Source organism: Ascaphus truei, chromosome 7, assembly GCF_040206685.1.
Source record: "Ascaphus truei isolate aAscTru1 chromosome 7, aAscTru1.hap1, whole genome shotgun sequence".
Taxonomy (NCBI): Eukaryota; Metazoa; Chordata; class Amphibia; order Anura; family Ascaphidae; genus Ascaphus; species Ascaphus truei.
In genome coordinates this window covers 74,356,371-74,382,146 of record NC_134489.1, presented here as the reverse complement: position 1 = coordinate 74,382,146, position 25,776 = coordinate 74,356,371, and the positions used below count along the sequence as shown (strand labels likewise).

Below are 25,776 nucleotides of genomic sequence, written 5' to 3'. Positions count from 1 at the left end.
GCATTTTAAGCCCCTATGGTGCCAAAGGTTATAAATATATAGGTAAGCCTATAAAAGAGGGAACGGGAATAGATGTAAATAAGCAAAGTATTAAAGCAGCAGTTAATTTATGTGGGACATTTTCCCTTCATTCTTTAAAATGATCAGGGTGTAATGTATAACGTTACTGATGATTATCTCTGTACACTATCAGACGATCAAATCAAAAGGAAAATGTTGCTTCGGTGTACAGATCCTTGCTAAGTGTGACACGTACCTTGTGTGGTTGTTCCAGAGTCCCTGGCCCTAATATATGTAGTCCTTTTTCTGAACCCTCCCAAAGGAACTACTGGTCGCTGTACAACACCTGCGGCTCCAGGAGATCTGAGCCTCCGCTAGCTGGGAGCCTGGGGTAACACTCATACACTTAGGCTAAGGCCCCGCTCCCTCAGTCAGCGCGCCCGCACGGCAGACAGCCGGGGCGCTGACATACACAGACCGCGATATGCGGTCTGTAGGGAGCGGGAGCCGGAGCTGGGCGGGAGTGGGAGGCTTGAGCGGGAGGGGGGCGTGGCTTGAGCAGAGGGACCCGCTACTCTCCTCCCCCCCCCCCCTCCCTCCACGGGCTCGGGCTGGAGCTGCTGATTGAAGGTAAATAAAGCAACACACACACACAGGCACTCATACACACGCACATACACACGCACGCAGGCACTCATACACATACACACACTTATACACACGCACGCAGGCACTCATACACACACGCAGGCACTCTCTCACACACACACACATGCAGGCACTCATACACATACACACACAGACAGAGGCAGGCACTCACGCACTCAGGCACACACATACACAAACACAGACAGGCACTCACGCTGCTGTCCCTCCACACTCCTCCCCGCTCCCCGAAGCCTCTCATCCCGAAGCCTCCCCTCCTCATTGGCTCACAGCCACACCACGTGATGCGTCAACGCTAGGGATCACAATTCTCTTGTATCCGCTAGCGGCTGACGCATCACAGCGTGTAGTGAGCTGTGCCGTGAGGGGGGACCGGGACCGGCTCGGGAGGATTCCCCTGCTGGTGGGGAACGCCCGTGCAGCCGCCCGCGCCGCCGAGCGCAGCGGGTCCCAGGCCTTACTTAGCGCAGAGCCTCCACTTACCCAGGATCCCCGTGATATGAGATTCCCCTGGGCAAGAAATACATACACACATATGTAATGCAATCAACTTAATGTAATATGATAATGCATGGCAACCTTATCACTCTAACATGCAACTTAGCAATAACACATATCCTCTACTTATACTCTAACGGTATAACCTTAGTGGCTACCCACTCATCAGGAGCAACGTCTCCGTCCCCTCACCGCGTGCCCCACACACCATGTCCATGTATGGTATAGGCTCAGTCTTGTAACCACTCGCTCAGTGTTCCTACAAAGAGTTTAGCCTAAGGCGGGATCAGCGCCTGATGACCGGTGTTGGTGCACTTGATGATATAGTACCTGCGATCTGCAACTGCTTCGCAAAGGATCCGTCGACTTCCGGCCCGACATCCAGGATCCACCGTCCGGGAAGACCCCACCAAGATGGCCTAAGCAGCCGCAACGAAGAGCAGCACCCAACCTTCTGCACGGGTACGCAGCGTCAATGGAGTCCCTATCTGACTCCGTGAACTAACATGACACTCGCTGTACTATAGGCCGTCCCTACAGCACAGCAACCCTTCGATGGCTTTAGGGGAAACTCCTAGGGGCCTACGGGGTAGCCTATCCTATGCAGGTGGGTCACTGACCCCCTGCACCCACACTACCTCTCCCGTACCCACCCGGGTCCCCTCTGGCTAACTCCTGCAGCAAACACACTGCACACACACTCAACCTGCAGCAACCCACTGCACTGCACACACTGTGCCTACTTGTCAGTGCTCACAGCACTACCAGCCGTGACACTGACAAGACTGCACCCTCATACACCTAAGGGCAGAGTCCCTAACCTATGGACCCTCCCTCAGTACCTACCCACTACCCTAACAGGGATTGGGGCCTGCCTGGGACTTGGGGATCTACCTTACCTGGTGTAGGAGCCACTTGCTCCCTACACCCTTCCTCCCCCTTCCTGCTCCCAGCTTCAACTGCCAAACGTGGTCCCCGCAACATTGTAGCCTTCCTCCACAGGAGAAGCTGCAAAACCCTATTTGCTGGCTGGCTGCACGTGATGTGGGTGTAAGGGCAATCCCCAGAGGCTGCTGGGAATTGTAGTCCACTCAGGAGCTCTTTAGCATTGGGACCATGTGCGCTACCCTTACTGCGCCTGCGCGACCAATGCGCATGCTCGCGCAACCTGTCATGGCGGCCCACGCTAGCCGGGTACGCTGTAGAGACTCCGGGGACACGGAGCGCTCCCTGCTCCGGCCCCTACCTTTGCGTTGTGCCGGCGGGTCCGTCGCTGCCTCCGGCGGCATCCGCGATCACTCGGCACGCTACAGAAGGGGTCTCTGGAGGCAAAATAAGACCGGGGCTACATATAGAATACATGGGCATTTTAATATCAATCCACAAATCTAACTACAGTACCAATACTGCTCAGTGATCTAGAAGCAAGGGGGGAGGGGTCTAAGGAGATTGGGGGACCCCCTGGTTCAGGTACTGTAAGCTAAAATAAAAAAAATTTGCAAGCAGCATGGACTGGTGTTTTAAAGTAACACATTGGGGTTCTGTATTTATGTATTAATACAATTTTGGTGCAAAACCTGTGCATACTCATCCTGCATCTATGTATCAAAGAACTTTGTTCCCATTTTGCCCCATCTGCCCTAGCTAGCACCTTGGGGTGTATCAGTAGGAGGAAATACATGATAAACGGATTATAATAATAATAATTATTATTATTATTATAATAAATATTATTTTGGACAAACAAATCTGCCATATCTGAAGTGACACAAATCTAAAATTCGGCATCAAATGTAATTAACAATTTTTCCATATGATTCAATACTGCTCTAAACATTATTTCCTCTGTGTTGACATATACAGTAGGCCTCTCAGATGGTATACCGACATTCTCACTAAGCTTTGCACAAAAAGATTTTAACCATGAGATAAAGTACTTACAGTAGTTTTTATTTTTCTTTGTGTAACGGGTATTCCCTATGAATACCGCCGCTACTACCTGCTGTGCAACCTGTGTGGCTCTCAGGAGCCTAAGCCTCCGCTTGGGGAACCTGGGGTACATACATATCATACATCTCTAGGTGCAACGCCTCCACCTGGGAGGGATCCCAACGGAGTGGGAGGAGGCCCTCACAGGAAACAACCACACAACACGAACGAATATAAAACAGGACTGGCTTTACTGCATGGAAACACATATATCACTCAATAACATCATAACATCATCATGCGCCACGGCGGGCGCTAACCACACTGGGTGTCACGGCGGACACTAACCACACTAGGCGTCACGGCGGACGCTACCACCTCTAGGCGTCACGGCGGACGCTATCACCTCTAGGCGTCACGGCGGACGCTATCACCTCTACGCGTCACGGCGGACGCTACCACCCACAATGTGACCCCACCCTGTGTCCAGTACTCCCAGAGTCAAATACCACTGTGCATATGTGTGTGTGACTGCGCAGCCACTATGTTTGGTGATAGGCCTGGTTGGTGCACGTGAGTTGCAGGTTACCTGCCCGGGCTCCAGCCACGGGTACCGCGATATCAATCCGCACGATCCGACATTGTCCTCCACACCGCGTGGGTTGAAAGTCCAGCGCGAACAATGTCTCTCCTGGTGTTAGGGTCTTTGGTGGTGTTCTGAGCCCAGAACCCACCTCGCAGGGCCGCACAGCTTCCGCTCTGTGTCCCTGACTACTTGACCAAATAATGGGGCAATGTCCCTATCTAGGGCCTGTCCCTAAGCTCCACAAGCTATTAGGTGGCTCAGGACCTAACTGGGACCTTGGGGGCTGCTGGCCTATGCAGAGGGTCACTGACCCCTGCATCCACCTCTTACCCCTAGCTGGTCCGGATCCTGAGTGCCTGCGTAGCTGCAAAACCCCGCGAAATGTATCTAACTGGGAGCAGGGGAATCCGGCCTTCTGATTGGCTCCCTGGCGTCAGGTGTCTCTGCCCCTAAGCACCCTGGGGGCTGGCAGTCTATTCTCGCGCATGCGCGAGCTGTCTGAGCCTCCCGCGCTGTGCACTGCCATTGCGCATGCGCAACAGCCCTGTGTATGCGGCGCCCTGCTTCCCGAGCCGCCGGGCCGGTGGCAACGCGATCGCGGCCTTAGCGACGGCCTGATCGCGTCCCCGGCAACCGGCCTGCTCGCCGCTCGCGTCCCTAGCTACCAGGGATCACTATGCTTCCGCTCCAGCCCGATCCACACGCGCGCTCGCAACTGGGAAGGAGGGGGTGAGTGCGCGAGGGGGGGAACCTGGCTACACGCGAGGGGGACCTGGCTACATCCTCCCCCTGGTGAAAACTCCAACGTCCTCGCTTGGACCACATAACTTCCCACCAATGTACAAAAATTATATAATAAAAATGCAGTAAAACATATAACTTAGCACAGGTAACTCTAAACGAGATTGCATAATTCGTTGAGCATCACAATCACAGACTGTATCTTACTACGAGAACACTGCTGAGCCTCATAATGGGGTGCCCCCATTTGATCGTAAGTAACCCTAGTTGGCGGGTACCTAACTCGTTGACTCCGTCGGAGTTGTTCTTCGGCAACTCCCTCGGGGGAGTAATAAGCATAGTCCTGAGGCCTAGCCTCTTCCCTTGAGGGGAGAAATGTCTCTGAGGGTACAAAACACGGGCTCTGTGGATCCAAAGGCTGGCCTGTTGGTGCCACCTTAGTAGGCATTGGCCTACGGGGCCCCTTACCCGTAGCTCCTCCGGGAGATGCCCCTTCGGTGGAATAGTCCCTTTGAGAGGGTCCCTCCATAGGGTCTTCAGGAGTTTCAGAGTGGGTCTCGTTATTTACAGTCTCTTGACCCACCTCTGATAGATCGGACTCACCGTTGAGCGGTGTGGCCTGTATTTCTTCTTCTTCGTCTCCCACTTGAGGGATAGGGAGAAGGTGATTACGATGCCAAACCTTTACCCGGCCGTCTGTGTCTTTGATGCGATAGACCGGGAGGCCGGGCATCTGTGACTCTACCTCATATACGCCATCTCTCCATCGGTCTGCCAGTTTATGTTTTCCGGGGACTCCCAAATTACGAAGTAACACAGCGTCCCCAGGACGTAACTCTCGATACTTGACTTTGTTGTCGTATCGTCTCTTATTGCCAGCATTCAGTTTAGCTGTAGACTTCTCAGCCTGTTGGTAAGCTCGCTGCAAACTGTCCTTTAGCCTTTGCACATACTTGAAAAGGGTCGCATTGTGTATCCCATCCGTTGAGACTCGAAGACGCACATCCACGGGGAGTCTTGCCTCCCGCCCAAACATGAGGAAGTACGGGGAGAACCCCGTGGACTCATGGCGAGTACAGTTATACGCGTGTACCAAAGTTTCTACATGACGACTCCATTCTGTTTTCTGCATTCCCTTCAGGGTTCCCAGCATGTCCAACAGGGTCCTGTTGAATCGTTCAGGTAAAGCATCTCCTTCAGGGTGGTACGGCGTCGTCCGGGATTTGGCGATGTTCAGCATTTTAAGTAATTCTCGGATCAGAGTACTCTCAAAATCTCGCCCTTGGTCGGAGTGAAGTCGGTTTGGAAGACCGTAGTGAACGAAGAACTTTTCCCATAGAACTTTCGCGACCGTGATAGCCTTTTGGTCTTTTGTGGGGAAGGCCTGTGCATAGCGGGTGTAATGGTCCGTGATGACCAGCACATTACCGATTCCACGACTATCAGGTTCGATACACAGGAAGTCCATACACACCAGGTCCATTGGACCAGAACTCTTTAGATGGGCCATGGGAGCTGCTCGGGTAGGCAACGTCTTGCGTTGAACGCACCGGGAACAACGGCGGCAGTGTTGTTCCACCGCTTCCCGCATCTTGGGCCAGAAAAAACGGTCTCGGACTAGCCCAAAAGTCTTTTCCACCCCGAGATGCCCGTGGTCATCGTGTAGAGACTTCAACACCATATATCTCAAGTTTTGGGGTAGAACTAGTTGTCGCCTATCAGGGTGGTTATGATATTGGACTACCCTATAGAGCAAACAATTATCTATCTCGAACTTGTCCACCTCACGCATGAGTAACGCGACCAGATCTCGGGGAGCACTCTTCAATAGAGCAGGGTTCTTCCGCTGAACGGCTTGTCGGATTATGCTGATCACTGGATCTCTTAATTGATAGTCTACTAAGTTTTTCCATCTTATGACTTTGTCCTGGGTTATGTTTATCCCTGCGGGGTCGCAGTAGGCAGCAGGGATCGCTTGCGACTGGCACCCTAACGAATCGGCTACTCTTAGTTCAGAGAATGCGACCTGATCATTGATGACGGCCGCTATACTACACATTGCTCGCATCCCAGGTCCAGGGATCTCTTCCCATTCATCATCATCAGGAGTGGCACTCAATCCTGGTCGTCGTGATAGAGCATCGGCCCCAATGTTCAGAGGCCCTGGCTTGTACTTCAGAGAGAATCGGTAGTTACATAGTGTTGCCAGCCAGCGATGTCCGGCTGCATCCAATTTGGCGGAAGTATTGATATACGTGAGGGGATTGTTATCGGTCCTTACCTCAAACGTAACACCATAGAGGTAATCGTGAAGTTTCTCCGTGATCGCCCATTTGAGAGCCAGGAACTCTAGCTTGTGCACCGGATATTTCTGCTCACTGGGTGTCAGACTGCGGCTGATGTAGGCTACAGGCCGTAGACCCTCGGGGTGTTTCTGATGAAGGACAGCGCCCAGTCCATTGAGACTGGCATCCACATGCAGGACATATGGTTGTTCTGGGTCAGCATATGCAAGCACTGGTGCTTCAGTCAGGCTTTTCTTCAAATCCAGGAAGGTCCGTTCACACTCAGGCGTCCACTTATCACCAAACGGTTGACGGGCCGACGTGGCCTTTCTCCCCGTATCTTCGGGGTATATCTTCAGCAAATTGTTCAGGGGTTTAGCTCGACTAGAGTACCCTTCCACGAACCGACGGTAATACCCACAGAACCCGAGGAAGGATCGCAGTTCCGCGACATTATCGGGACGCGGCCAGTTCACCACCGCTTCTACTTTGGCGGGATCAGTAGCAATCCCCTGGGCAGACACGATGTGTCCCACGTAGGTCACTGAGGTGTGGCAAAACCTACACTTGTCGAGTGATAGCTTCAATCCTTCTTGGCCAAGACGATCTATCACCTTCAGTAGCCTCTCCTCGTGTTCTTCTAAGGTCTTCCCAAAGACAATGATATCGTCCAGGTAAACCAGGCACTCCCGAGGATTCATGTCCCCTATTGTTTTTTCCATCAACCGCTGGAAAGTAGCAGGGGCTCCGCATATACCTTGGGGCATACGCGTGAACTGGTAGAAGCCCAGGGGACAGACGAAGGCAGTCTTTTCCTGATCCTCTTCACTCATGGGTACCTGGTAGTACCCAGATCGCAAATCGAGCACACTAAACCATTGGCTCCCGTTCAGAGCGTTCAGGATCTCTTCAATACGAGGGAGATTGTATTGGTCAGGTACCGTACGATTATTTAGGGTTCGATAATCGACGCACAATCTTACAGATCCATTCTTCTTCCTTACTACCACTATGGGTGATGCATAAGGACTCCGCGACTCCGTCAGTATTCCAGCGGTCTTCATCTCCTCCAGGACATCCCTTACATCGTCCACATCCCTGGGGGCGATACGACGAGAGCGTTCACGGAACGGAGTGGCGTCATTCAGCCTAATAGTGTGTTGGGCGCTGCGACTGCGGCCCACATCCATCTCGCTGGTAGAAAATACTGTTTTTCTTTCCTTCAGCTTGGCTGTCAGTCGATCCTTCCACTCGGTCGGCAGGGTCGAATCCCCGAAGTTGAAGTCCAGGTCGACTAACCGCTCACCTACTGCAGCGGCGTTCACCTGGGGCGCGGTCTCCACCGGGCTGACGGGATATATACTGCCCAGACTTTCTCCTACATCGATGTCCATTGGAAATGGGGAGATGTTTTGGATATACACATGGGTTCGGAGAGGAACTCGGGTCGTCCACTCTTTTACTTCAGGTATTACCCGATACCCTCTCTGGATCTCTTCCTCAGGATCACTCTCCAGAGAGAACAGATGATCGGTCTCCTCCCGATCCGGATAACAGCACCAGACGGCCATGCGTTTCACTCCCCCTGGTGAAATGGTCGTCAGTCCGCGTTGACGATTGTAGAGGTCCCCGTGACGCTCTAGGGCATATACTCGGTTGCACTCCTCTCTCAGTACAGGATCTAGGCGGGTATCGGCCATTGGCAATTCATTAGTCTCCTTCAAGTAGGCTCTGACGACAGCTCGTACTATATCCGTATTTGTCCCCAGGATGACCGGATACTGACACTGTCCTTGAGGTTTTGGGCACACCATTGCCTCCACACTCATGGGATGTTTCTTGCCGGTATTCAATTGAAGTATCTCCAGTTGAACGCTCACAATCCCATCGATGGGGTAATCTTCGTTGCTCAACCCCCTCACTTTCATATGTTCCGCCGACCGCAGGGGACAATGCTTCAGGTGCTGGTCGTAGAAGTGCCGGTATATTATGGTCACTTGAGACCCGGTGTCCAATAGAGCAGCAGCATAGACTCCCTCTACTACCACACGTACGATGGCCGAAGGGCCCACCTGACAGTAGCCATCTCCCCCTGGAGTTCCTTCGCCTGGGCTCAGGTCAGGAGGGGCTTCGGGAGGCGTGGGGGTAGCCTCGGTGGTTTTGGCTTCTGAGGTCTGCCTCTGACAGATCATAGTCCTGGCCGAGCTTCCTTTACGGAGCGTTTCCTTTTCTTGGGTGTCTCCATTAGGGCACTCTCTAGAGAAATGGCCTTTCTGTCCACAGGTATAGCAGACGATGTCTTTGAGGTCCAGTCGTCTTGGGTAGGTGGGGGAGGATCTCCCCGAAGCCCGCCCTTTCGTTGAGGGCGACTTGTGTGGCGCATCTTCCTCTTTGACAGGTGTCTTGGGCCGACGAGCGGACGCTCCCTGGGTGGCACTGGCCGGAGGATCTTTGGCTTTGGTGCCTGCATGCAGCTTGGTATAGGCCTCATGCCCTTTTACGATTCCCAGAATGTCCATGAAGGTAGGGGGGGGTCCCTCCTTTAGGGAGCACCTGATCATAATCACAATGTGATGCGTGGGGATGGCCCCTCGGAGGAACTGCTTGTGCCGATATTCGTCCATCTCTGAAGATAGGATGAGGCCGCAAGTCCGCAATTTCCACAGGACCAGCTGAATGCGTTGTAGGAAGTCGGACAGGTCTTCCTTCTCCTTCTGTCTGAGAGCGTAATACTTGAACCACAGCTCGCTCTCCTCTTCCTCCTTGCCATAGATCTGGACTAACAAGTCTACCATCTGGTGAGCAGAGAGATCAGGGTCTTGGTCACGCTGTGCACTGACCATGGTGGCCGCTGGGGGTCGTAGACTTTCCAGGATTCTCTGCCGTCTGACCGTTTCAGAGCAGGGCCATTCGTCGATCACCTTGAGGGTGTGCTCCTTCCAAGAATCGATACTCTCTTCGCCTGTGGGGACAGGGACCGTCCCTGAGAACGCCTTCAATTTCCTATAATTTTGGGCTTGAGCGGACGTAGTTATCGCTTCCACTAGCTGCGGGAATGTCACTCCTAACAGGGAGCCGTCATTGTTGGAGCCACTGGCTATCGCTGCTCGCTGCCTGTTAGGGGTTGGGGTAGAACTGTTCACGGACCGGTTAGTAACCGGTGATGTGGCCGGACTGCCGGCCCAACTGGTGGCCCCTTGCCTAGCATCTGAAGAGAAGGTCACTCTGGGTAGAGATATATCTGATCGGATGGGTGTACTGGCGGCCATATCTCTGTCGTCCCAACCCTCATGTCTGGGGAGGGAAGTGACGTGACTGGAAACAGTTCCCGGGTAAATTAGAGGGCATCCGTGCGGCAAAGTCTCTGGTAGATACACTACTCGTGGGCCTCTATCAGGAAGTATAGCTTGTTCAGTGGCTAGCAATAGGGTATTCTCTTGCCGGTCAATGTCATAGTGCTTGCTGATGAGGCGGGCGTCCGCCAGACCAGGTAATGTCCTTACTGCGCTGCAGACAGTAAACATGGAGACATCAGCAGGCACTCCGTCTACGGCGACCACGTGTCGCAGAAGCTCTCCTAGCTTTTCGGCCCAGTCGGCCACTTGTTTGGGCGTGAGCGCAGACATGCTGACTGACAGGGTAACGGTACTACAAAGTGGGGCACCCCAGGACTCTCTCAGCAGCGCCTCCAAATGTAACGGGTATTCCCTATGAATACCGCCGCTACTACCTGCTGTGCAACCTGTGTGGCTCTCAGGAGCCTAAGCCTCCGCTTGGGGAACCTGGGGTACATACATATCATACATCTCTAGGTGCAACGCCTCCACCTGGGAGGGATCCCAACGGAGTGGGAGGAGGCCCTCACAGGAAACAACCACACAACACGAACGAATATAAAACAGGACTGGCTTTACTGCATGGAAACACATATATCACTCAATAACATCATAACATCATCATGCGCCACGGCGGGCGCTAACCACACTGGGTGTCACGGCGGACACTAACCACACTAGGCGTCACGGCGGACGCTACCACCTCTAGGCGTCACGGCGGACGCTATCACCTCTAGGCGTCACGGCGGACGCTACCACCTCTAGGCGTCACGGCGGACGCTATCACCTCTACGCGTCACGGCGGACGCTACCACCCACAATGTGACCCCACCCTGTGTCCAGTACTCCCAGAGTCAAATACCACTGTGCATATGTGTGTGTGACTGCGCAGCCACTATGTTTGGTGATAGGCCTGGTTGGTGCACGTGAGTTGCAGGTTACCTGCCCGGGCTCCAGCCACGGGTACCGCGATATCAATCCGCACGATCCGACGTTGTCCTCCACACCGCGTGGGTTGAAAGTCCAGCGCGAACAATGTCTCTCCTGGTGTTAGGGTCTTTGGTGGTGTTCTGAGCCCAGAACCCACCTCGCAGGGCCGCACGGCTTCCGCTCTGTGTCCCTGACTACTTGACCAAATAATGGGGCAATGTCCCTATCTAGGGCCTGTCCCTAAGCTCCACAAGCTATTAGGTGGCTCAGGACCTAACTGGGACCTTGGGGGCTGCTGGCCTATGCAGAGGGTCACTGACCCCTGCATCCACCTCTTACCCCTAGCTGGTCCGGATCCTGAGTGCCTGCGTAGCTGCAAAACCCCGCGAAATGTATCTAACTGGGAGCAGGGGAATCCGGCCTTCTGATTGGCTCCCTGGCGTCAGGTGTCTCTGCCCCTAAGCACCCTGGGGGCTGGCAGTCTATTCTCGCGTATGCGCGAGCTGTCTGAGCCTCCCGCGCTGTGCACTGCCATTGCGCATGCGCAACAGCCCTGTGTATGCGGCGCCCTGCTTCCCGAGCCGCCGGGCCGGTGGCAACGCGATCGCGGCCTTAGCGACGGCCCGATCGCGTCCCCGGCAACCGGCCTGCTCGCCGCTCGCGTCCCTAGCTACCAGGGATCACTATGCTTCCGCTCCAGCCCGATCCACACGCGCGCTCGCAACTGGGAAGGAGGGGGTGAGTGCGCGAGGGGGGGAACCTGGCTACACGCGAGGGGGACCTGGCTACATTTGTATAAATGTTCAATAACAAGTAGTGTCATCATTCACGCTTTGCTTTTAAGGTGATAATATCTTTGTTATAACGTAATTATTTTTCAGTCCCTCGTTCCCCCCACCCCCACCCCTCGGTAAAATCATCAATAAGATGTGTAAAGGTTGTTGGTTAAAATCATTATAGAAGAAACATAATAGTTGGCACCATCTGCAATATGGACCTTCATTAAGCCACTAGGTTAGTGTACTTGGATTATTGTATTGGTTTTTCGTTTCTTTTACCAATCACTGTGAAATACTGTGCTCTCTATTTTTAGACAGCAGAGATACATACTGTATAATAGCTGTGGGTGGCATTATCATTATTGCAATGAGGATTTCTTCTTCTTTTTTTTTTAATCAGGTATGCTTTATAACGTTACACTCATACCCGAGTCATTTTAATCACGGCAGTATTTGTCCAGTTATGATAAAGCTCTCACCACTAGCAATGTTCGTTGTTTTTGCTATCTGTTATTTCGCATGTAATGAGTATGACCGCATCATTCTTAGTTGAAAGCTATTGAATATGTCTTAAATTCTAAAACAGATAATAAATATGGCACAGAACATACAGACGTAGCAGATGTTATGGCACCTATTGTGCAGTAAGGCAAAAATACAGCGATCGACGGCACACAAAATTAAAAGAAAATGTTTCTATATTTAAAAAAAAAAAAAAAAAAAACTTTGTCCACCCCTCCGTGAGATTATAGCTCATCGGTGACATCATAATGCACATAGCCTGGTGGCAGATATGGAGTCAGTTAGCTATGAAGTTTAGACTGAAAGCAGAAGAAGAAAGAGAGAGTAAATCAGTTGGCATGTGAGGAGAAGGCGAGAATGCTGGAGGAGAGAGAGGCGGAGAGAGAGGCGGAGAGAGAGGCGGAAAAAGATTTAATAACGTTGTAAGGTATTAAATGAAAGTGGTGCGGTGAAGAGAGAGAAGCGAGGGAGAGAGAAGAGTGGGGGAAGATAGAGAAAGTGGGGGGGGGGGAAGTCCAACCTGTCATTATTTTGGAGAGCACGGGGATGGTGCGTAAAGTGCGCCTGTGCTGATCCCTAATATATATATATATATATATATATACATATATACATATATATATATATATATATATATATATATATATAAAGAGGAAATACAGTAGCGACACTTGTGAAACAGAGTGATAAGAAAATGTAAATAGTATTAAACAAATAATGTATATAGAAAAAATATATAAAAAATATATTAATCTAAAAAATATTCCGTGCCAACAATAGTAATAACACACATAACAAACAAAAAAAGAAAAAACAAAAATGCAGAAAGTCCAACCCTTAGTGCAAGTCCAGAAAAATTCAAATTAGGAATAAGATGGTTTCCAGGGATCCAAGGCTGCTCTCAGAAGGAATGACCAATTCCAGCAGAAATCTACAGAAACAGAAGAACAGAGAGCGCACGTCCCATAGTGTACAAAAGTACATTTAATGTTAAAAAGAGGACAAGGGGATTAAGCCCTGTTGGTGGTGATTATATCACAAACTGCTTGATTTTCTTTTACTTTTTGTGTGTCCTTAATCCCCTTGTCCTCTTTTTAACATTAAATGTACTTTTTTACACTATGGGACGTGCGCTCTCTGTTCTTCTGTATATATATATATATATATATATATATATATATATATATATATATATATATATATATATATATATGAAAGCAAAGTATTTTGCTGGTGCTTAGACATGCAGAGTAGATGTGCCACAATAATCTACTCGTACAAAGTCAAAAAGAAAACTAAATTCTGAAGCACCCAGGCAGGGGAAAGCAATAGCTGCTAATGTGAATTTTACTTGAGGCATATTGGTACAGCTAGAGCAGTTGTTACACTGGGGTTCATCTGACACGAGCTTCTGCCCTGAAACGTTAGAGTTCTACCTGTACCAATATGCCCAGAGCAATATTCACTTGAGAAGCTATTGCTTTCTCCAGTAAAGATCATTTTTATCACTACTAGTAAGGACAAAGCAAACTCCCAGATGTGAAAGGGTTGCTGTTGCTAAATTCTGCATTACCCACAAATCACCAATAATAACAAGCAGGCATCAGTAAACAATTTCATTTTTTCAGAAGATCTCTTTATGGAAATATACTGCATCAGAATTAGATACGTTTGATGAAAAACAGTGGCTTAAATGTTTAGGGGCTCTCAACCATTCTCATGTAAATGGATGCAAACTTGTTATACAGTACATGCCAAATTACACACATTATTAAGGGACAGCAGCTAAATTAAACGCAGTTGAGAAATTGAGGCCTGTGGTTGAATGGTGGGAGTCATAATGATTTTAGTATGCAACCGACTCTTTGCTAAATGAAAATCATCTCATATTTATGTATTCAATCAGTTTGTCTTCGGATTTTAAATCAACTCAATCAGCTCTACGAAGAAATATCTATTAACATGTATTTAGAATTCCTGAGAAGCCGGATAAGTATTTTTCGAGGAGAAAGTGCGAAATGAAGGATTTACCAACAAAGGAGCAGTGTTTTTGCTGTAAAACTCAATGCGTATCAATCCTTTTAATCTATGTACTGCACCTACACTACTTTGGGGTGAGCATCATTTTGAGATTTGGGAAAAGTTAATGAGAGTTGAGCATGCATATTATAATGGATCTGTAATTTTCTCCTTGTTGGCATCAAAATACTATGGATGGTACAAGGTGCCTGTAGGTGTGCAGAGGTGAAGACAGGAGACTTGTTTTGGGGGAAATAACATAGGCTTTTATTAAGCCGTAGTTTCAGCAACATAAAGTATAGGCTTTTCCTAGCCACAGTTCAGGTTTCCCAGCGGATGAGTCCATGTACGTCTATAAATGTCTGTATAATTACCAGGGGTGTACATATGCATCTGGGAAATGCCTGCAGGCCCACCCTGGCACAGACCAGAGAGAGACGATTAGCACTTCCCTTTCCTGCCTTTTAATCCCTTGGTAGAGTCAGCTGGGCTCGTTGGTAGTCCTGCTTTCCCCACCCCTGCCTGTCCGATACCCAACAGGTCTAGCTGCTGTAAACAGGCTTGGCCCAGTTACAGTACCATATGGTAAACCTGCCTGGGTAATGTTATTCACGTACAAATCTTGAAACTAGTTTTAAAAGTTTCTTATAGTTAACACAGATATAAATACATAAAAACACCACCCTGCCACCTCTTCCTCTGCTAATGGTGTTAACATATCTGATTAAATCTGACTAACCTTAAAACTCGCCCCTCAAATCAGGTGTCCCAATAGGCTGAACTCATGGCTACTGTCCCACACCCACAGTCACGCCTACCACCCATTGTGGCCAAGCACTGCCATCTACAGCACTTATTCCCTCACCTACTGTCTCCCATAATTCCACTTAGATTGTAAGCTCTTCAGGGCAGGGATTTCCTTCCCAAATTTATGATTTTGCTGCACTTATTGTATTATTATAATTCCCTGTACTGTATTCTTTGTGAAGCGCGGAGTACACTTTTGGCGCTATATAAAGTTATACATACAGTACTGTACAACACAATCTCAAGCAGAACATTTCTTACACTTTTATGCAGACATTCGTTGCCCTAATACGTAGACCCCTTTCCTTTACTTGACTGTAAATTGGGGTCTGAAAATGAGCACCAACCATTAGCTTAATGGGTTTCTTTTGCTCCATCTTACAGCCACAGCAGCTTTCCCAGCACTGTGGCCTTTGTGTTATTGTAAAATAATCCTCTTAGTTTTCCAAATGGCTGCAAAGCTTATCAAGCTACTGCTTATATTCTGGAAAGTAGAACAGAACAAGGGTTCCACAGTAGTTTATTATTTTAAAAAGTTTTCCACTATTTTGTCCATATCATTTCCCCCAATTCAACTGGGCTTTTGAATGTGATTTGCAATGACAAAAACATCTCCCTGTTTGTCCTTATTTACAATTCCATGTTACAGTGGAAGAAGACCTGTAACATTTTGTAAACATAGCCACTTTTTTGGGGGGTAATTGGTGATTTCTTCGCTGAAGCTGTTTGCTAAGAAAGGGATGTAAAGGATTAATTTCATACCTGAGAAAGGTGCAGTAAAACCTACGGCATTTATCACCTGCACGACATTACAGCTGCTCCAGCCAAAACAAAATCTACCCCTCTATCCTACAAAGTATTACGCGAGAGAGTACATCAGGGGTGGCCAACTCCAGTCCCCAAGGGCCACCAACAGGCCAGGTATATCTCTGCTTCAGCACAGATGGCTCAGTCATTGTGACTGACCCACTGATTTAATCACCTGAAGCAGGGATATCCTTTAAAACTGCCGAGTGCTGTGAACTGGCGTTGGCCACCCCTGGACTACATGATTGATCGTGGTTCTTCGTATCTTGATAAGTATATAATATATGTGTTAATGTGGTTTAATTCCTTTTCCACACTGCAGTATTTAAATCAGTAAGTTCAGAGAAACATGCTGTTCTGTATAATGCTAAGCATACCCATATGTTTCTTGCGCCCCAAATTTTTACTCCTGCTGCAGCTTGGGTCAAACGCAACAACTCACATACCCTTCCCAGGTCTGTCATTTTGACTTTGTGTAATGCCCTCCATGCAGGCATCTAATGTAGTATAACTAAATAACAGAATATCTGTACACATCATTGGAGATTTCTCTGTTATGGTATAGAGGGATTTAGAGGTCATTAGGGATCATTATGGACAGGCAATTAAAGTCAGCAGATGGAGAGCCAATTATGTTATTTTTGCTATGTTCTGTAAACAGAAGAAACTTAAAATGAGTCATAGGCTCCATCACACAGGAAGCCCCATTAAAAATGTAGAGTAAGGGCCATAGTCTGTGTTATATAGGAGGTAGAAGGGAAAGAACGGTCACTACTTCCCAGTGAACCAAACAAGTAGTTTGTTGAATAAAAAGTTCTTTATTTCAAAAAGCAGAGCATCATGCAAACACTCTGACGCGTTTCATCCCTTAGAAGGGACTTTATCAAAGAGTATGAGGGGAGGGCTTGTAAGCCAGTCAGCGGTGCAGCGATACCTTCTACCGGTGTGTCAGGCAAGTACGCCACACACGTGGGATCTACAGTATCGTGTACCCGGCAGCCGTGCATGGTTCATACACGGGACACCATTTCAGCATACTGTTTGGCTTCAGGGGTTGGTCCGGATACCAGTCGGGTAAGGTTAGCATTATTGGGACATTTTAAGGGTCACAGCATATGTTACGGTGGTCACATTTTCCTGTGCCCCTGGTCCACATTTGCTCAATAACCCCCGACTGGTTTGTGTTATATATCTACATATCAACCCCTACCTTACCTTATACTCTTTCTAATTTATACCTGCTGGAGACTCCACTCCTAGTTACACCTGGACAGAGATTGCATATCATTATTATATGACTGTGTAGCATTGGAACTCAGGAGTTTACTCTTCATTTTTTCTGTAATGTGTTATAATATAACATGTTCATAATACAAGTGAAATGACCGGGCATGTGAAAATAATTAAACAAGAGACACAGTGATCCAAACACGTTTGAAGATGGTATTTTCACATCAAACTTGTATATCTCATTTATAGACTGAGAATTTTGTTTTGAACAATTAAAATGCTGACAAAACAGCATTTCTTATATGTGGCTGGGGGCACTGTAATATTTTAGACTGGATGGTCAAAGCCCAGCTTCGGAGGGGTTGCAGTAATCAAAATTACCAATAATAAATTGTCTCTCTCTCCCTCATCTCTCTCTCTCCCTTTCAACATCCCCCCTCATCTCTCTCTCTCTCTCTCTCTCTCTCTCTCTCTCTCAACATCCCTCATCTCTCTCTCTCAATATCCCCCCTCATCTCTCTCAACACCCACCCCTCATCTCTCTCATTCAACATCCCCCCCTCAACTCTCTCTCTCAACATCCCCCCCTCATCTCTCCCTCTCTCTCTCTCTCTCAACATCCCCCCTCATCTCTCTCTCTCTCTCTCAACATCCCCCCCTCTTCTCTCTCAAAATCCCCCTCCCTCCCATCACTTTCATTTAATACAGAAAAAAAACACAAAACATAGCGCACAATGCTCATAGTGCATTAAAAATTATATTAATCAATTAGGTATAACAGGTAAGTATTGTGCGTACATCAAATTAGAGTTAAAACAGCAAGTCAAGGGATGTTACCCAAGCGCCAACCAGGTTTCGCCAGCAAGATGTCATCTGGAGTCGTCACTGGTAAGTGCCTCCTGGCCTTGGGGGATATCTTTGGTGCCTTTGAGTAGGATCTCCTGCTCACACAAGTTCCGTTTGTCGGAGTATTAACAGGCAGTGGTATACTGTGTGTCTGCAGCCACTCGTCTCTCCATCTCACAGCTCGTGACGTCACTCCCCCACGATGGTGTATAGCGTGCACCGCAATCTCCTTACAGCTGAATGATGAACTTCAGGATGTACTAGTCCACTCATGAACTATAATCATAGTTATTCCAACGGTTTCAAAACACCAAGGTTTCTTCATCAGGGAATAATAAGCATTATATCTCACACTATTGAAATACCCCACGCTTGCTCCCGATTGGTCCGCGGCTCGAGTCCTCCAACCAATACGGGAGGAGCGGGGAGGGATCAACAGCTGGTGGCCGTCACTCGTGTATATACCATTATAAACATTTAGTACATTGGTTTAAACATTACATCAATTATACAAAAGTTTTATTAAACAAATCGAAAATTAGAAAAGCCCTATCTAGCACAAAAAGAAGAAATAATGCTGAAAGGCTGGAATGGAAAATAAATGAAATATTAAAAATCAAATAATACATATAATCATATTAGAATTCCTAAACCAAAAGGGGCTAAAAAGCAAAGCACAAAATCAGAGTACACAGGTTCTAAAAAAAAATTTTTTATCCCATGGATGAATCCATATCTTTGGTATGGAAATAGGCATACAGGTTATATATTAATTTTAAAAATGGTAAATCAATTGGTTACATCACTAATTCAATTCAATACAGAGACCAGATGTCGATGTCCTCATTGAGGCCTCCCGGATACAGGGTATTAAGCCTATGTATCCAGAAGGTCTCCTGCACTAATAATTCTTTGACCCTATCACCACCCCTTCTATTTCTGGGGACATATCTAATACCCTTGAATAGGAGTGAGGTAGGGTCCTTGTTGTGATGCAATGCATAATGCCTAGAGAGGCTATGTTTAACAAAGCATTCTTTATATTGCCTATATGTTCTTGAATACACACTTTGAGACTACGCTTAGTACGGCCCACATATTGTGAGCCGCAAGGGCATTCTAAAAATAGACTATATGGTCCGAATTACAGTAAATAAAATCCGTAACTTCAAATACCTCCCCAGTGGAGGTGAATTTAAATTATTTTTTTATCCAGGTGAAGATGTTTACACACCGAACATTTCCCACACTGGAAGTTCCCCATAGGTTTGGTTCTCAACCACAGGTTTCCACCCGACCCATTGTCACTGGCACTAATGTCACTCGGAGATGGAATACTCTTCAGATTCCTTGCCTTCCTGTAAATAAATTTAGGATTTTTTGAGATATAAGTCCCCAAAATTGGGTCATTAGATAGTATAGCCCAATGTTTTTTTAACAATGTCTTCCATCTTGGATGTCATAGAATTAAAGTTCGTGATGAAGGACACATTACACTGCTCATTACTACCCTCTGGTTTTTTTTGGTTTGGTTTTAGGGATTAACATCTGATTTCTATCCAATTTTCTCACCCTATTTAGATCACAATCTAGTTTTTGTGAAGAATAGCCTCTTTCAAGGAATCTTGAACGTAATTTATTAGCTTGTATTTCAAAACCATCCTCTGTACAACAATTTTTCTTCAGTCTAAAGAACTGACCGCCCGGGATATTTTGAATCCAGGTTTTTTTTGTGCACTATGAGCGTTGTGCGCTGTGTTTTGTGTTTTTTTCTGTATTAGCTCCAGGGGGTGTTTGAGCCACCCCCAATTCCACAGCTGCAGACGCTCTCCTCCAATTTTTGAAGGATCACGTAATATTCCTTATCCTTGGAAATCACTTTATTTCACTTGGTTTATTTTTTAAGGGTTTATTGAGATAAATTTTAGTTGCGCACTTTGTACACTTTTTACTTTCATTTAATACCTTATGATGTCCCCAATTATTTCCGCCTCCCGGAGTCAGATAACTATAAAGTTTAGACAGAAGGCAGACGAAGAAAGAGAGGAAGTCAGTTGACACGTGAGGAAAAACCAAGAATACTGGAGGAGAGAGGCGGAAAGAATTGGGGACACCATAAGGTATTAGAGGAAAGTGAGGGGGGGGGGAGACGGTGAGATAGAGGGGAAGGGAGAGGGAGGGAAAAGAAAAAAGTCACAGAGTTAATGTTGAAACTGGGACTTTTTTAATTAAAAAACCAGCTCGTCTGGGCTTTTATGGTAAAAAAAAGTTTGATTACTGCAACCGGAGCCAAGCCGGGTACTTTAGCTACTTATAGATACCAAGGGGCAGACTCGTCAAGCACCAGTACGGGTTAGCGCACCTGATTTGGCTATGCAAATCAAGGGAGTTCATGCCGAATCGGATGTGCTAACCCACACCGGCACTTGATGAGTCGGCCCCTAATTTTTGGGGGTAATCTTAATCCCTTGCACGAATATACTGTAAAAGGAGCAAAAGCACAAGAAGGTATAACAGATCGATACTGAGATAAAGACACAAATGACTTGTCAAATTACCATACATTTTGAATTCCTATTTATTTTAAGGATTATGATTGCTGCCATTTACCCAATTTTAAAATCTCCCTTGCTCTTTTCCATTGCTTCTGAGAGCTTGTCGACAAAATTTATGGGTAGATTGGAGGGTTTAGCACTCACAGAGGTGAGATGATAGCACATTTTTTATAGATTAGAAAAGGAGTACCCGATGTCAGGTTAAAAACCTGTTAGGGAAAATAACTATTTTTTACTCTGCATCACTCAATTACTGTCATGTTAGACTTCTTTAATTAAAGGAGGAATGGTTAGTACAGTACTTGTTTAGGGGCAATTAAAGGAGATGTAGCTAATTAGCCACAATGTAGAGAAAATAATAATTTGCAATCACTTAGATTAATAATAAAAAATGTATTTCATATCCTCTTCTTCGTAAAATAACAATTTTGTCCCAGCAACCAACATGCCTGGAAATATTGCCTTAATTAATAAATAAGGTAGGAAAATAACAATATAGTTAAGTATCTAATCAAGTGCCAATTTCAATTAATCTAAAAGTGTAGATTATAAATGGATTTTAGATAATCATTTCATTTATCCACAGTTATTTTTATGCTGATCCTAAAAGTAATGACCAAGGCTCCTGCATCAGAAGTATATGACATGTAAGGCCTCGCTCAGACAGGGCGCGTTGCGACGTGCGCTCACGATCTGCACACAAGACTCTTTGAGTCTAGTGGATGACAGTTGTCACACTAGAAACTGCTTGTGGCGGCAAACTACAGCGTTGACGCTGCAACATTTAGCCACCACAATCCAAATTGAAATTTGGGTCTGCAGTCGCGTCACGTGAGCTGGTTCAGCCAATAAAGGTGAACCAGCTCTGTGACGTGTTCGTTACGTTCCCCCGCCACGCTCCCAAACGCTGCGACCCAACTCCTGAAGTTTGAGCGCAGATCGCTGGGCTACAGGAGCACGCGGCGGAGACACACACGCAAGCGCATGGACGTAGCAGCCTGTCTGAGCTCGGCCTTAGATATGTGGAGATTTGTAGTATTCCAAGTTCGAGACAGTTAGTAATGTCAGCGCAGAATTAAGTCGCAATGTATACAACCCAACAATGTATTTGAAGCAGCATGGATGTTTCATTTTATAGGTTAACAAAATGCATTATGTTCACACTACAGTACAACTATTACAAATGATATTACACTAATAATTGATATTTACTAACTGGTGATGAAGAAAAAATATATACAGAATTCTGTTTTAATTAAAACTGTATCAATCAGGTATTCAACATGAGGGACGCGTTAAAATTATTTCACACTCCAAATTGTGTCATAGGTATGAACTTTGTACGCGTATACATGCGACACACATTGTTTTGATGGTTTGTACTGTACTACTTTTTTGTACTAAAATTATGTCACACAAGGAAATGTAAAATAAAATCTTAAGACATGGACCCAAGATGTGCTCTTTACTTGTTTCCTTTAGGCTCTTGTCCATGGTACTGTTGAAATGTTACAACAGCATACTGTAGTTCAGATAGCTGAAACACGTGCAATCTTCTCTAATTAAAGTGTTAATTTCAGCTCTGGGGACACCCTGCTCCCGGAGATACATCTCTCTCAAGGTGATGCAGGTTTACATGTCACACGGGCCAATAGGAAGCCGCAAGGGACAATGTTGCTCTCTAGGGCCAAGTGACGCGGGACCTTTAAACAGCCACATTGCATGCCCAGTCGGAGCTGCATTCGGCAGCCCCTTCAGCGGTATGCATCTCGGAGAGCAGGGGGTCCTTGGAGCTGAAATAATTTCGGCTCTCCCTCCCTCCCTCCCTCCTGCCGCTTTAAGAAACACACCACAGTTGATAACTGGTTTCTGAGATTCTACACGTATACCTTCTATTTATTCTAATTCAGAGAAAATGTACCTTAAATGCCCTCACATTTTACCTTTTATTTATCCATAGGAATATAAACTGATGCAGATCAATCCTGTATTCAGAAAATGACAAGGACTTGCAGTAGTTAATAGAGCAAATGGAGAAAACAACTAAAACATACTTGCATGTTTCGAAAATTACATGTAGGCTGTTTGAAAATAAAGTTTTCTATAACTCAGGACAGAGTCCAAATAAACAAATACACATGTAAGTTCATTATTTTCAATTTAAGATGCATTGAGATGAGCAGGTTCTACAGGGATAATGAATCCATGCCATAAAGAGCCTCCAGAGGCACAGGTGGAAAATCGGACTTGCCCCAAGGTCAGATCTAGGTGGCAGTACAGTAGGTCTTTAGGAGGTTGGTTACATTTGACTGGCCAATGACTTAACTGTATGGACTCTTCTTCGCTACGGTTTCCATGTTAAGCACAAAGTAATGCCGGAAAGCAGATTTAGAATGGAACATTTTTGCCGCAGTGAAATCAATAACGCTGAATGGTTTTGGTCCAGATTGGACTCCCGACTGACTGTGTAAACTGCCCTCCAACATCTTGTGTTGCTAAACGTGTTAAGTCCTTGCAGGCTCTTTCAATTGACTTTACATTAGTCTTCTGCCATTACAGTAACATCTGTTCTTTTAACTGTGATAGTCATAAACATAAAAGCCCATGCCTGACCATTGATTATAAAAAAAACCCAGAATGCAGGAGGTTATGCTGATAATGTGACTTACAACAAAACATCAGAGAAAAAGGATGACGGCTGAATCCTTTGATTGCCATGCAGTTTGTAGCATATATTAGTGGCATAGACTTTTTTAGGAAACAATGGTTGGCACAGTGTGTCTAATTTCAGATTTGTGACATGGCATAGACATGATCAAAGGTTTCAATAGGCTGCCTTATTTGAATTTGAGATTCAAGTCACAATAATGTCAGTTACGTACTGCAAAGTAACTAATTCATCAAATGCTGAGAATGTAGGTTATAGGAAATGTTCTTTTCCTTTTCAGCATCGACATTAAAAACATAATGTCTCATGCATATAATCAAGCTACTTTCCAAAATAAAGAGAGAAGCATAAGAAGATATTCGGGGATCTATGCATCAGGCAGCATGTTACTGGCTACTATAAACAATCCACCCTTTGTTGCCTGCATCAAATGTGAGTTTGATATAATTGACAAAAATTTCTTACTGCTAACTCAGATTGAGTGGTTAAATTGCTGTAAACCCAAATGGGTGTTAAAAGATACATACCACTATAATATACATTGTAATATATGCATGAAAAACTCCTATTGCTCCACATAACCACTACTCATGTTGCTTGCTGGGGCATAATCAACACAATAAAGTGATATACTGACTTTGAACACACACATTTAAATGTACTCGTTTATCATCCATTTGGCTAATTTTGGAGCTTGATAAATAGATGACTAAATGTTAATTAAAAAGTATAACTATTACAGTAACTACATGATGATCATTTCTATTATGCTTTGGAGAGTAAATTAATGCAATTGCCTTAATATTTTTGTACATACTGTGGCAGTGACGAGAGCCTCTATGTGCTGTTAGAATGTGTAACTGACCATCACACCTTGCCTTTTGAGTTGGATAACATTACCAAAACCTCGCAAAGCGATTTACCATGTAATAAGCAGATTGTGATCACATCCAATTGTGTCAATAGTGGGCTTGATTGGATTTAAAGCACATCATGAAGGTTGTGATGATTTGCAAGCAGTAATTATATGCTTAATTATTCTGTTATTATTATTATCCTTATATTTGGATTTGACTTCCTTTATTTCGGGTCATCTATATAGTTATGATTTGTTTGCATTTTTTTCCCCCTTACAATTAAATTCATGCTTTGCATATGACAAGAGACAGGGGGTGCCCAATGCTACATCCCATTGACAAAACATATATGACTGAAAAGTATAAAGTAAAATACTTCAATAATAATTATAATATTATTAAATACTTGGTTATTTGGTTAACCCTTTGGCCAAAGCGTCATAAGCCTGCATACCAACGTCAAGGTATAACCAAATTAATGCAGGTCCTACACTACACTGTGAACCCTTCCTTTTACCTCTGTAAGAGGGGAAGAACCATTATAGGTCTTGTTCCTGCAGCAAATGAAATGACCTCCCAAGTTAAAAAGGTGAAGGAGGAGGAGTGAGCTCTGGGGGGAGGTGCCACAGCCTCCAAGCAACTGCTACCAGTCAGACATAGATTAACACACATTCCCAGCTAACTCAAACTCCCACACCCACCACATCATGAATATATATTTAAGTCAACCAGAGAGCTACTGAGCGTGGCAATTGCATACAACAAGAGACAGGGGATGCCAAATATATATTCATCATGTGGTGGTAGGTGAAAGAGAGGGTTACTTACCACTGATTTGGGTTTGAGTCAATATGTTTTTTGATATAATAATGGCTTTAAGAAAATTGTCTCTTTTTTTACATAGATGCCCAAAGCTACTTCCAATGTGACAAAAATACACCGTGCAATACCTATATATTGTCTTGAAAAAAAGATAATTTAGTTTAACCCTTTGGCCAAATGTCTTAAGCCTGCTGCCACTTACAAGGCATGACGGTTAGCAGGTCCTAACACTCCCTGAGTTTAAATTCTTATTTACCTGTATAATTACAGGAAGAATGATCTGCATTGGATCTGTTGTAACCCAGCAAAATGAAACTGACCTGCCAACTTGGAAAGTGGGGAGGGGCAAGCTTAAACCTTGGGAGGGGGGGAGGGGCCACTACCCTCCCAAAAACAGCTAAGGTCAGCTAGACATAGTTAATAAACACACAGATACCCAACAAGCTCTGAGAAACCCCAAACATTACCACATAATATAAATAAATGTGTGTGTGTGTGTGTGTGTGTGTGTGTGTGTGTGTGTGTGTGTGTGTGTGTGTGTGTGTGTGTGTGTGTGTGTGTGTGTGTGTGTGTGTGTGTGTGTGTGTGTGTGTGGCTAAATGTATACAACAAAAAACAAACAAAGATGCCCAAAGCTACTTCCAATGTGACAAAAATATGTGGTAATGTTTGGGGTTTCTCAGAGCTTGTTGGGTATCTGTGTGTTTCTTTTTTTACATATAACTTTACTTTATGTAAATATGTTAATATGATGGTATGTTATTGTGTTAGTGCAAATTGGTTCTAATTTTTTTGCCATTCCTTCCATTATTCTTTAATACTCATGCATATTAGTTCCATCAGCGTTGTCTAAACGTTAAAAAATGAAAATGTTCATGTCTATCATACTTATGT

At 45.8% G+C, this 25,776-nt stretch overlaps 1 protein-coding gene across 8 annotated transcripts in view; it reads left to right on the top strand.

Annotated features, from left to right (window-relative positions):
- The window catches only part of RAPGEF4 (Rap guanine nucleotide exchange factor 4), a 206,554-nt gene that overhangs the window by 87,199 nt on the left and 93,579 nt on the right, over positions 1 to 25,776 (top strand). For 2 of the 8 annotated variants that reach the window (XM_075609058.1, XM_075609056.1), the window contains exon 2: positions 23,484 to 23,635. The exons of the other annotated variants lie outside the window; for them this stretch is intronic. The gene's annotated coding sequence lies outside the window, so the exon portion shown is untranslated. The remainder of the gene's footprint in view (positions 1 to 23,483; positions 23,636 to 25,776) is intronic. 8 annotated transcript variants of the gene reach the window in all.